We start from the raw sequence: 13,530 nt of genomic DNA, 5'->3' as shown, positions 1-13,530 counted from the left end.
CGTGACGTCAAGCGGGGCCATGGCAACGGCGAGGGCGCGAGCACGAGCCCGCACCTCCCCCGGCGCGCCGCAGGGTGGAGGCCTCGCCAACAGCCGAGGGCGCCGGCGGCGCGCGGGCCGGCGGGACACGCCTAGAGGTGGCGGCCCCGCCCGCGGGCGCGCGCCTTCCCCTTCCCCCGCCCCTCCCTGACTGCGGAGCTGGGGGGGGGAGGGGGGGGGTCGTTTGTGTTGCGGGGCTGCCGCAAGGCCGGGCCGGGGCGAGGCGGCGTCCCGCCCACACAGCCGCGGCCTCTGACTCCCCGCCAGCCGCCTCGCCCCGCCTGGCCCGGCCCGGCCCGCTCCGGCCGCCGCCCGGCGCAGAGGCCCCTTCACCCGCGCCCCCCCCCCGCCTTCGCCGCTGATGGGCTGAGGAGATCGGCGGTGGCGGAGCCGCCGCCGCGCCTGTGGAAACGGGGCTCGGGGGGGTGGCACCACGTAACGCGGTCGTGGGTTGTGTTGGTGCCACCCCCGCCCCGCGCCCCCCATATGACATACCCCACTCTCCGGGCTTTGTGTTTTCCAGGAGGGCCGAGTTTTCCCAGTTAACCCCCCCTTGCCAAGCCCCCGCAGGGCAGGCAGGCCGAGCTCCGGCACCATGCCCGTGGCAGGGCCGAAGCGTGCGGTCCCCCTGGGGGAGGCGGGCTGGCGGGTGATCTCCCGGGGTACTGAAGGGACAGGGTCTTTCCCGGCACAGCCTGCATGTGCCCAGCAAAGCGTGGAACCGCGGGCCGGGTACCTAATCCTGAATCAGGAGTGGGAAGGAGGTTGTGGGTTGGAAAGGCCCAGAGGAGTTCAGCACAAGGAGCCTGGGGGGGAGCCCGAGGAGTGGTGACCCGGCCCTGAGAGACCCTGCCTGGGATGGTGGGGTGGACATGCGGGCGGGCTCTGCAGATACAGTCCTGCGAGCCTCTCCTTTGAAAGGCAAAGGGGTATTTCTGCCAGCACCACCCAGATGTTGATGAGGCATCTCTCATATGCTTTCTCCTATGCTCTGGGGATCAGTACCCTCTCACAGAATTAGAAGATGGAAAGTAATATGATGGAGAAGGCACCTCGATACATCTTTTGAAAAGGGCCAGGCAGAATAGAGGCGGTAGAGACATTTTTTTCATGCAGACACAGGTTGTATCTGGCAGTGCCACAGAACAGGAGCATCTCTAGCAGGAGAGAGCGATTCCTTCCCCAGGGGCTTGCTCCAGGCTCTCCTGCCTGCGGGAGACCCCCGCGAGCACACCACCCTATTCCATTTCAATGCAAGGTCTCATGTAAAACCTCAGGCTCTGGTCACATGGTCAGTTACTGTATCCCAGCTGTGGAGCCATAACTGGAAATCAAGCATTACCAGCTTTCTGAGTGACTCCTGCTCGGATAATCATTCAACACAACTCATGCAGAAATAGCCACAGTGCAGGACAGGCATGTATTTCTGTAGACAGAATCATAAAAATCTGTTGGTAGGGCCGTATGATGAAATAGCATAGGAAGAATGAGGTGCTTGCTTCTCAGAAAGCAAGAGGAAATTAGGAATCTGTTAGTGCTCTTGACAAATGACTGGCCGGGACCAGGTTGATAGGCTACCAGAGAAAACAGCGTCAACGGTTTCCCCTGCAGATGTGCTGCCTTCTGCCTCACGCTTTCCTAGTTTTGCCTGCATGCCTGTCTTTTCCAGGCGCTTCTGAGGTAGGTTCTCTGCACGCTCCCTGTCTTCCTTCCACCTTGCAGTGCTCAAGTGACTGTAGACCTGAAAGAAAGTGACCAGAACAGAGGTTTATTTCTAAATCTTCAAAATAATGATCTTGCCTTTTGACTGAGTATCAGAAAGGTGCTATTTTAAGCTCTGTTAAGAATAGGGCTTTTTTTTTTCATTTACCCTTAAAATTGTACCATATAAAGAACCATTAGGTTTTCTGTGGTGGCATTTTACCTATAGGATTTGTTTATGGATCCCTTACTACCCTTTCTCATGGCCTAAGATGTATGTTGGAGTTTGTCGTACTTATTTTGTCCATCTAAACTTCTGTTATCTTAGACATTGATTTAACAGTGGGATATATTTTTTTCTTTGATTTCTTGTCAGTTCTAGTGCCTTCCATTTACTCCAAGGTTTAATGAATTTCACCTGCATTACTGTGGAATATTGCTGGAACACTTGTGAAGAGAGAAGAAAAAAAAAGCAAAGTGGGCAATGCTGGGTAAATAAAAGCTCACTGGAATTTACTAGCTGTGTCAGGTGAGAACATCACTGTTTAATTTAAATGTTAAGAATATAACCTTCCTTTTACTTCCCCAATGATGCTTTGTTGGGATATTCAGATACAGCAGAGTTAATTTTTGAAACAAGTGTTGTAAGGCTCAGGATCATTATGTATTCCAATACACAATGCTTCTTCATCTCATGTTTTTATTTTTTACCATTATTTTCCACTTTAGGAAGCAATAGGAGGAGAGCTTGAGAACTGTACTTGAACACAGATGGTATGATGGCACAGCATTTGCTGCAACTTGCTTCAAGTTATGTTACAGAGTTCATTTTTAACATAAGCTTTAAACCTTTAGTTTGTAGAAAAGTCTCATTGAAATGGCAACCGCCCAAATATAGGCTATACATTTTCAGAGGTACTTGAATATTTTGCAGTAACATGATGAAAAATTAACTGATACAGGAGAAATTATAATTCTTAGAAGTGCATGAAGAATCCAGACTGGGAGCATACGTTAGATGAAGCGCAAGTATGTATCGCGTTTTGGTATCTCCAGGAAATATAGGGGAACCCCTTGTGAAGTAGGCTGCAATGCTGTAGGCAGTGTTAATAGTTTTGTGGAAGGAAAACATCAGCCTTTCCATTCAGTCCTTTCCATTATTTCTGGTTTTGACGTGAATGGAACGTCTCCTGCAATAACCCTAATTGCCACTAACCATGTTTTTTGTTTGCTAACAGCCCCATATGTCAATAGACACTGAACTAATTCCTCTTTAAGTGGGGTATTTTTGCCAAACACCATTTCCACTCCTCTGGATTTCATGAACACTGCCATTTGAAACGGATCCATGGAATGAGACTTTACTCACCTTTGCATATGTCGTTTCTTGAACAGATACTCTCCTGCTGTCTTCTATTCTTACATTTCCTGCACTTTCCCCCCAGTGTGGAATGTTTTATTTTGTCTTGCTTATTGCAGTTTTGACCAGGGAACTTGGTCTCTTAAAAAGATAGGCTTTAAGCAGTTTCCCTTTTCTTCAAATGCATTTTCTCTGCTGCTCTCCACACAGCTTTTTGTTCGATGACTTGCACTTTCACTATCTCAGACTGTCAGGCGTACTTGTCAGCAGCTAGGAGCAAAAACTCATTTGTAGAGTTAGACACATTTGCATATGAAAGTACATATATGTATGTTTATTTACAGTCATTCTTACTTTACTTTCTTATATGAGAGGAAGAAACGGGAGGAGGGAGAGCAAGAAAATGATCCCAGATACCTTTTATTCTCCTTCTAACACATTATATAGTTCTTTCTTCTTCCCTCCCATCCTTTCTCTCGTAAGTGTTTAGTTATTCTTCCCTGTGCTTAACCATATTCAATTAACAGTGGATGGATAGCAAGGCAGGGTTATGGAAGAGGATGGCAGGGGTTTTGGGGGATCACCCTCACACAGGCCAGGGAATGCAGTCCAGGAAGTCTGTAGGAATAGCTCTTAAAAGTCAGAGAATGCTATCAGGACTGGAAGGCACAGTGGTGGTTACTCGTGGTGCTAACCAGGCTGCTGCTAGCAAATGGAGATGTTCTGATTGATTGGTTTTTTTCCTGGGAACAGGAAAATGAGGAAAGGCAGCCTAGCAAAGGGCGCTTCTCTGGAGACCAGGAGATGATTCTGCAAATCTACAGCCTGCAAGGGAAAAAAATGAGTTGGCAGCTCTGCTGTGTGCTCTCCTGCTGTCAGGAGCTACTCTTGCGAAAGCTGCTTGCCCAAAATCCTGACTGTGGTGACTTTGTTACATACCTTTCTGTGCTGATTTTCAAGGCAACATGATTATACTGTATATAGGAGTATTCTTACGCAGCCTCTGTGTGCTTCTGGGGGGCTTTGAGATTCTTGACCCCACTTAGCAAAAGCAAGAGTGTTGGAGTATTACCACCTTTCTGGAATAAACCCTTCATTAACATTTTTAGGAATATGTCCTAGCTATCTTTATTTCTTTGCTTGGCCACAGCCTGTGATTTACAAGCCAAACTTCAAGCTTTGCACAAGGGAATGAGATCTTTTATTCCTCTTCTTTGTAGCCTGATCGTGCTTTTGGATCAACTGACACCCTTCCTCCTCAGGACACTCTTAAAGGTTGACCCAACTGAGGCACTTTAGTGAGGGATAGATGCATTTTACACTTGAGACTTGACTTTTCTTTTTGTTGTCGTTCCCCACCCCCCTAGTAGTCTAAAATGAATCAGAATCTGACTCTCTGTTAGGTGCCAGTGATAAAACATGTAAGTTGTGGATAAGGCTGCTGTTTTCCGTTGCTGAGTGGAAACTAGTTAGAGCTGCTGGATCTCACATGGCCTTTCTCTTTGCCTTGTTGAAGATGTCCTCAGAATCTTTTCTAACCTGCTCACCTGCCTGTCCGTAGTCTAGTTTTACAAAAAATGATGCATTTAGCTGAAGAATCAAAGTACCAGTGCATCCTCCATAAGTAATCCTGTACCTTGGATTAAAATTCTCAAATGATTTTGTGTATGGACTGGTTTAAGTACACGTATTAGAGAGTTAATGCATGGCTGGGAGAGTCCCCACAGGTGATTCCTCACATTCAACTGTCAGTAAAATGCAAAGGTCATTTTCACAAAAATAATTTTAAAATGTTTGCATACATCTTGTCACCGAAATGACAAATGTCCAAGAAGGATGTCAGGATACCCATCAAATAAATGGCATAGAAGTGATGAATTGTAAGTTAGCACGTTCCCTGATGCTGGAAAAAAAAGTAAGGTAAAATGGCAACTTTTTTCACAGGACTTGTCACCAAATGATGAAGATAAATTGGCATTGCTCTTTACTTCCTACTGATCTTTCTCAGAAAGGAAGCTAGATGCTGTTCTTCCTTGTTTAGAAAAAGCTCTTGAAAGGTATGAAAGACTGTAAGTTTACACAGGGGTCACCAAGAGCTGAATTTAATCTAAAGAACTTTTATTTCTGACATTTAGCATATGAGATGGGGGAGAACATCAGGACCTGGCTGCACTTGAAGGGCTGTAATAACTTCCTGCAACCAATTAGCTGAAAAGAGGATTTGAGAGGTCTGGGTGGCAAGGCTGTCACATATATATAGGTCCATATACGCATCTCATTTGGTTCCTTTCATTGTAATGTTTAAGAGCATTAGTGACATACTGAATGTACAAGTGCACAACTTCTTGAATTGCTGAGAGCTTATTTTGAAATCAGGCACCTTGGCATTGCTTTGGGTGTATCTACTTTCCCAGGAAAAATTCAGTTTGTTTCTGTACCTGAGTTGATTTTACAATATTAGATGCAAACTCAAAAGATGCACGGAAGAACAAAGTTCATCACTCTTGAATATGGTTGATTAATCAGGCTATTTTGAGATACAGGTAAGGAGCATTTTAGAGATGCTGCTGCAGTCATCAGAACCGTGAAGAAATCAAATGAAATATCCCCAGCATCAGCCATAAAAAGGAGATTTAACATGAGCGTTTGAAAACACTTGGCCAGACAGAGGTCTGCAAGTGAAATATATATGGTTTATATACTATGATTTTATTATATTTGCATTCTTAACCGATTGTCCAATGCTGAGGTATTTGCTGTCTTCCAAAGACACGTGGGAAGAGCCTATCACATGTTCTCTTCTCCATTTCTCCCTACAGGAAGGATGGATGGTGCCAAAATGGGCATGCTTTGCCGTGGGATGCATGGAGGCGGTTGGCCACCCACTCCGCTGGGAGCACTGACTGCACATGGGTCCTCCGGGGCTGGAAGTACAAGTTTGAGTGAATTTAATATGGTATTGCTAAAGTAAATGTGCATTGGTCTTATTCTGATCCTCCACACAGGGCTGAATTACTGAATCCAAAGTAATTCTGTTGGTTTATAGATGAAAACAGTTCTTTTATTTTTGCAAACAATAGCCACTGGGATTTGGGAACTTGGAACTCCTTTTAGCTTGTATTCATTTCCGTTATGTGTAACTGCTCTTGAGTAAGCAACATAATAGTTAAAAAGTGTTACCAGAAGAGACAGGATGTCTTGAAGCAAACTTCAGACTAACATTATTCTATTATACCTACTTTGATTTATTTTTGCACTTATTTTTTATTTATTTGTGCTTACTAGCTAATGTTATTTTAATGTTGACTGTCAGGAAAAAGGCTCCATAATGTCTTGTTTCAAATCAGTTCTGCCACTTAATTTCAGAGCTTCTTGTCTTGTATGCATTTATCCTGAGTTTGTCTCTTGTTTTTTAAATGACAGATTATTTATTTTCTGTACATTCTTTAGAAATGCACTATTTAGAAATAGCTGTTAAAGTTGAAGGCATCAGAAAAAATGCTAGGGTGCATGTTACCCATCTCACAGGGTACTCCCTGAGGACTTCTGGAGAACCTCAGAAATGAAATAGTGTAGCTGCTATAGGATACATGCAAACTCTTGCTATAAACATTTGCCGTTAAAAGGATCAATAAGTAATATACCAAGCCTATATTTTCATAAGGTAATCCAAATAATTACTAATACATTGCATTGTGTGTTAGATGATCCTTTGAAGTTAAAAATGGAATGACACAGCACTTCAAAGTCATTTTATGAGGTGGTCTAAAACCCGACAATTTCTAGGAAGAAAAATCTCCTTAATGTCCTACTGATACCTGAATGGTTCAATAGAGGTGTGGATGAAGGTGAACTTACTAATATATTTTATTTAGATTTTCACAAGCCCTTGGCAGAATTATCACAACAGGCTACTAAAGAAATTGAAGATGTAGTTTTAGAAGGCCAACTTAGCCCCCTAAATACATATTTAATTAACTGTATTCAAGTTATAGGCATTAATAGCATTTCTAATCTTGAAGGTTTGTAATGCAGTAGGAACTTATATTTTCCACTGGTAGAATCACTCGGTTCTCTTGTTTTTGCTGCTGAGCATGTGCAAAACTGTCTTGACAGCTCCAGGCTGCTAAGCCCCAAAGAAATACATAAAATAAGCATTTTCTTGCAAGTTTCCTCACAACTGCCTGTCAACTTCAGTTTTGCATCCCAGCAACCAATTTCAACTCATTTTATTTTATACTGACTACATTTATCACAATTTATTTTATATTCTTGATAGGATTGAAAGAGGCTCTCAGGGCCACAGATTGCTGCTGAAATATTAGACAACATTTGGCATGAACAGGATCAGAAATTAAAACCTGGCATTTTTCAGCCTGGTTGCCTTTGAAAGGAGGTTTATGAGATTGTGTTGTTTATCTCTCTGTACATTCAGCAATTCCCCTTAAAAACTTTGGGACCCAATTTCAACCAAATTTGAAAGATGAGCTGAAATCTCAAGATAAATAAGGTCTGTGAAAAACTGCAGCTGTACAGAGGACAAAGCGTGTAATTAAATGCCTGCGCTGTGGAAAAGGCAGGTGGAAGCCAGCCTTTATATAGTGGTTGAGAGCTGCCAGCCTGCCCGAGTATGCTCAAAGAGTTTTGATTGAGCATAGCAAGTGCCCTATACAGAGAACGGGTTTCTGAAGAGAACCTGAGGTTGTTACGGCAGAGGAAATTTTAGGAGGCAAAGAATGCAAGTCCTTCAAAACAATGAATCAAACCCCACCTTGTTTGTTTTATTTCTTGCAGAGCAACTTGATTCTCATGCCCTGCCTCTTCTTCCTCCTTCCCACCCTCAACACCGTTTTTCCTCCAAGGATCTCCAGAGTCTGTTACTATCTTTGTATTCCCCTTGGTCTCCTGGCACAGCATCAATTCCTGTAACTTAACCAGCCTAAGAATTCTGTCTGATTTAGTAATGAGGTCTCAGATATACCCTGGTGGGAGCCAGTTAATGGCTGTTTCTTCATCCAAAAAGTTCAACCAGGCTGTTAGGATGTGCTCGTGTCAATAGCTGGAACAAAACTATTTGGTACTGACCCCTTTCCATCCTGACTGGAGAATCTCCTGCTTCAATATTTATACTCATCAAACATTTGTGGATTCTTACTGTGCCCCCCTGACAGCTACCTGACATTTTAAAGACCCAGCGTTGTGTGGTGGGACTAGTGAATCTAGTTTAAAAAAAGATAATGATTTAATTTTTTTTCATCTATACACACATTTCAAGTAGTATATCCAACCCAACGTCGCAATGTTTTGAGAATACTCCTATAAGGTATGGAGACTTACAGCTGTCCCACAGGGTCTGTATTACTCTAAAAAAAGCATGTGAGAGTTGTATATTTTACAAATAAGCTCAGCTGAAGAAACAAAGAAAAATGCCTTGCCTCCTTTTTGTCTTTTCTGTCAGGTTCTTCCTCAAGATGGATACTTTATGTAGCAAGGAAAGTTTTTGTAGTTCTTCTCTGGTCAATTATCTAAACGGGACACGATTGAGCTGATGTCAAAACAAAGAATACGCACATGCATAGTGGGCTGTGATAAAAGCTGCTCTTCTGTACAACTTCTCAGTTTGTGAAACCTGTCTGGTTTTGTATAATAGATAAGCCCCAGGAAGTATAAAATTAGTGGGAGTGCTTGTAGTGTGGCCAAGTTACAGTTTTATAGTCGTTTAAAGGTCAGTAGCAAATTGACATCTACACCCAGTCAGTCCTGCAGGGTGAGGCTCTGTAGGGACAAAGCTCTCAGGCAAACACCCACAAGATTTGCCTGTGGCCATATGGAAGAACTGAGGCTGAAGAAGGGGCTGAGATCCCATCCTGCCACTTGCATGCCAGGGCCAGAGTTACCAAGCCAATCTTTCTCGTCATTTATCGAGGGCAGACTTTGAAACCCAAGCCTCCAGGAAAGATTTTTGAAGCAAAACCTCCAGCTCTAAGGTCCCACGGTGCAGGTACTCTTCCCTGTGCCGCCCTCACCCCCCCGCCCCCAACTTCTGGCTTCTCTTTTTCTTGTTACGTAACCTGAAAATGAGGTTTCAATGAGAAGAAAGTTAAACTACTGAAGGAGACTACCAAGTTTATGGATGTTACTATCTTTCAAATATTTAATGTCTTACTTCTAAGTTAAATTTTTTTTCTTCCAAACTTGTCAGGCTCCTGACTAGCCTCATTAAGAGTGCAACTAGACTGTAACCAAATGATCTCTGTGATACAGTAAGTGGCACGTGAGCAGCTGTAATAGCAGTAGACTTAGCTTCAGAATGCTGTGAGTTCCTCTGAGCTTCACCAACAGATTTGTTGATCAGCTCTAGATTTTACAATGTCATTTTTCTTCTTTAACAGAAAAACTGTCACCAAGACTGGTTACAGCTCACGCCTACAAATACAAAAAGTTGTATAGAGATAACAGCACACAGGAAGACTTGCTAGGCCATGGATTAAGATGTGTACCACTGCCAATTTTCAGAGAAGATGGTTTGCACAATGAAAGCTCAGAACTCAAAAGCAAAGATTGGGTGCTTTTCTAAGGAGAATAGGTGGAGGGACAAGATCTGGGGGAAAACCCTAAACCCCAAAAACCTGCTGTAGAAAATGTTCCACCTGCTGTGAAAACGAAAAGGAAGGTGGGTAATAAAAGAAGTATGAAGAGTATCTGTTTTCAGAATGTGGCTGAAGAAAAAGAGGTAGTGGAAATCACTACTACAGATGAAATCTTCAGATGGTCTTAAAGCATGGAAAGATCTGTGCTGCATCCCACAACTAGGGGAAAGCGCATGGGGTGGGAGGGTGTTAATAAGCAGGTCATAAGACAAGGTGGAGATTTGGAAGTGTCCAGCTAGAGCTATGGTTGATGTTCAGACAGGAAGTTCCTAAAATGTCCTGAACTCCACAGAGCATGCTTAAATCCATGAGTCAGTGCAGTATACAGAATCACAGAAGATCTCAAGTTGGAAGTGACACAGAACAGATCATCCGGTCCAGCTCCCTGTGCCCTGCAGGACTTACGCTAAACCAAATCAGCACACTGCCTGCTGTCCTCAGGCTCAGGTGCTTTGGGCTACAGCTGCCAGTTTATACTGGGACAGGGACTGGGGTTCCAGTTTCTACTGGGACAGGGTGCAGCCTGTACTGGGAGGGGGTCAGGGGATTCTGTTTGTACTAGAAGGTAAATACATATATATACGCACACGTGCACGCACATGTGCACGCACACATGCGCACGCACGCCACAGCTACTCACCACTGACCAAGAAGCTCTCTGAACTACTTGTTTTCCCCATGTCACAGATAGCTGGTGATGAGGCCGACACGGTTCGGAGTTCTCTTTCTAACCAAAGTTTTAAGCTCGGTGCACAGCCACCTGATCTGCAATACCAAACCTACCCCTCCAGCAGCTGGACGCAAACTCAGGGAAGTTCCCTGCACGTTCTTGGGTCACAAGCCAGGCTGACGTACCTGTACCTCAGCTGTAAATGAAGCCTCCCCTGACACTTGTGCAGCATGCCACTCCCAGGAAGATTTAGGAGTGCTAGCCATGCCCTGCCTCTGGCTCATGCGGTCCCTGGCACCACTCTGACATTCACAGAAGAATGTACATCGCCTGCGTATCTCTCCAAGTAAACAAGGCTTAGCAGCTCAAACGGTGTTCAGATGGCTCTTCGATACATTCATTTGGGTACATGTGGCTCGAAAGTGCTCTTTTTCTATGCCTTGGTGCTTTGCCACCAACCAAAAATCACCCCCACCCCCCCCTTCTTCCCACAGACCAGCCTTGCTGGTGATTTTGGCCTGCTCCTCCCTTCCCCAGCGAGCTTCTTGCTCTGACAAATTCTCCCTTGGCAACAATAGCTCCTGCTGGGTTCCTCCCAGTCTGTGGTCATGGCTACTGGGGTGTGAAGTGTTCTGCCCACCTGAGTCAGAAATGCTCGGCAGCTCGACTGACAGCCTAACAAAGGGCAAGTCATCAGCTGAATTGTACCCAGCGCCGGGACTGGCTCGGTGGAAAGGGCTGGATGTGAGAATACCTGGCCAAAACGCTGCAGTTTCTCAAATTATTTTTTCAGCTCCAACAGCCTGCAAACTGCTTCAAATTTATGAATCCATTCTGCATGTAATTTAAAAGTGCATTTTCTTCAGAGAAAAGATAAATTGCAAAAATAAAAATGTTTCTCTACCTACAAACAAGCCTGTGTTACGTTTTGGGAGTGGAAAAGAATCCCCAAACTAGATTACAACAATACACAGTATATTATTTTGATTACAGTTGTTCTAACTAAATATTTTTACAGATCTAAAAACGTTCAAAAGGATTTAAAAATAAAGGAAGCACATATTTTTTATTTGATCCTAGGGCTTTAAAATCTCAATTCTATCTCCATGTTTGCTGGAGATCCTTTCCTCTGCTTCTTTTATACTGAGCAGTATGTATCTTACTGAACAGTAAGGTACTGTTTTTCTTAGTCTTTTTGGGGGAGGGTCTTAATCTTAATTAATCTGAATTAAACACTTTGAGGGAAGGCTGGCTGCTGAGCCCGCAAAACCAGCGATACTCCAAACCCAGTGTTTGTGAGAGGTGCAGTACCAGTGGGGGCTTGTTCTGTAGCCTAGTGGGGGGCATCTTTGCTGGGCCAAGTGCATGTGCTCTTTTTGTGTCACACCTGTTGTTGTCTTCCTTTGAGCATATGTTCATTGCTGTCAAGTTAGCAACCCCGCACAGTTGGCTGGCTGCAATGCCGAAGGGAAAGTCTTTTATCAGGCTGGGGGGCATTAACATGTGGTTTCCTTGGGGAGATGAAAATGGCAGGTTTCTGCATATGTTTGTTTCTTCCCATCTTTTTTTATGATGAAGGAAGCCAAGGTCTGATTTGTTATCTATAGTGTGGTTTCGGTGTTTCACCATGCTGCTTACCGCTGCAAGGAAGGTGCTAGGGAACCCTGATACTCCTCAGAAAGGTAATCTGAGTTTATTTATTTTACACAGTAATAATCACCAGATAACACACAGAAATAGTTCTAGAGCACGGAGCAGAACCACATTTCCTCACCTTTGGCTGTGAGCTCTGGCCAGCAGACCAACAGGATGTGATTGCTTTCAGGATCAATGTTCTGTCATTGATTTTTGTACAAATATGACACATATTTAGTAGGAGCTAAAGGTCCCCTTGTGAAGCCTGACAGCGAGAAGCATACCCTGACGGACTTGTCTTCTCTCAGGTGGAGGAATGAATTGAATCTGGGTCCACTGTGTCCAGGGTGCTCTTCCCACTGAAGTACTGGGTTACAGTGATGGGGAAGAGGAGGTAGGCAGCTTTGCTCACTGTTTGAAAGGAAGACATGGTACCTGCTTGCTCGTTTCTCAGCTCCATCTTCGGAAGAAGCAATCGGCTCTTAGCTCCCCGGCAAAGAGAGTTCCTTCCCTGCAACCTGGGTGCAGGCAGAATGAAGATGCGCTGCTGGAGAGGTGGTGCAGGGGATCCGGAGGCCAGGCTGGCGTTTTCAGGAGATGACTGGCATGGCTGCAACGGGCCTGCATCGTGCACAGCAAGTAGGAGGTACCTCTCTACGTAGGCAGAGAGCCTGTCCTCCGGGAAGTACCAAAATCTTGCCAGAACTTGATATGAGGTGGGTGGGGAGGAAAGGGAGGTTTCCATGTTTTACGCTGAAAAGACATGCATATTTACAAGCCTCTGTGTTCGCGGTCTTTCTTCCTGTGCTCCGTATAAACAGGAGTCAGTCCCAGTTAGAAGGCAGTTGAGTATGGGATGGGCTGTGGGTTATTATTTCCATAACACTTGCATGTAAAGATGTCAACCAGTGCTGAGACCCCGTTAGGCTATAAACACAGCAAACTGGAATCCCTTGGAGAAACAGAAAGGTAGATGACTTGCCTGCAGTCAAACATAAGTCAGTGGCAAAAATAGTACCTGGCCCCTGGACTAAAAAACTGGCGTGGAATCAGCGTGGTTTGTCTTGTGCTTCCCGCAGCTTGCAGACAGATGTGAATATGTTGGGCTAAACTGGAATCTGTTAGATCTAATTGAGCCTTAATTATAATACATTAAACAATTAAAATAATGAAGATCAGGCACAATCAAATTTCAAAACAAAGAGATTTAGCAAGATTAGACTGTTAAAACTGTACGGATGATGCCATTAATCTTGGAGGAGGTCCAACACAAACGATACAGTATCTAGCCAGCTGGGAAGACGGCAAACTGGAGGCAATATCAGGTTTCCAACATAAAGTGTAAGGGAGTAAATGGATTTTCCCCTTTCATTTTACAGCTTTATTTTTAGACAAGAGCAAAATACCGAACATATCAAAACACGTATATGCATGAACATATAACATAGGTGTGATGGCTGTGAGTCATATAAATT

General features: G+C 44.3%; 2 long non-coding RNA genes across 4 annotated transcripts; one reads left to right on the top strand and one right to left on the bottom strand.

Moving 5' to 3' along the window:
- Positions 1-1,440: 1,440 nt before the first annotated feature.
- On the bottom strand, positions 1,441-3,409 carry LOC114010379 (uncharacterized). Its single transcript, XR_003551795.2, has 2 exons — positions 3,110-3,409; positions 1,441-1,780 (listed from the first exon to the last, which is right to left on the bottom strand). It is a non-coding gene; the product is annotated as an uncharacterized LOC114010379 (long non-coding RNA).
- LOC114010380 (uncharacterized) lies at positions 1,597-11,357 on the top strand. Of its 3 annotated transcripts, XR_003551798.2 has the most exons (5): positions 1,597-1,719; positions 2,117-2,269; positions 5,920-6,036; positions 9,303-9,363; positions 9,493-11,357. It is a non-coding gene; the product is annotated as an uncharacterized LOC114010380 (long non-coding RNA). The 3 variants fall into 3 exon arrangements; XR_003551797.2 differs by having other exon boundaries at positions 5,920-9,363; XR_008746616.1 differs by having other exon boundaries at positions 5,920-9,773; positions 10,438-11,357.
- Positions 11,358-13,530: the final 2,173 nt, after the last annotated feature.

The sequence above is a fragment of the Falco peregrinus genome, chromosome 3 (assembly GCF_023634155.1).
Source record: "Falco peregrinus isolate bFalPer1 chromosome 3, bFalPer1.pri, whole genome shotgun sequence".
NCBI classification, from domain to species: domain Eukaryota; kingdom Metazoa; phylum Chordata; class Aves; order Falconiformes; family Falconidae; genus Falco; species Falco peregrinus.
The sequence above is the reverse complement of the archived record's forward strand: the minus strand, read 5'-3'. Positions and strand labels throughout refer to the sequence as shown.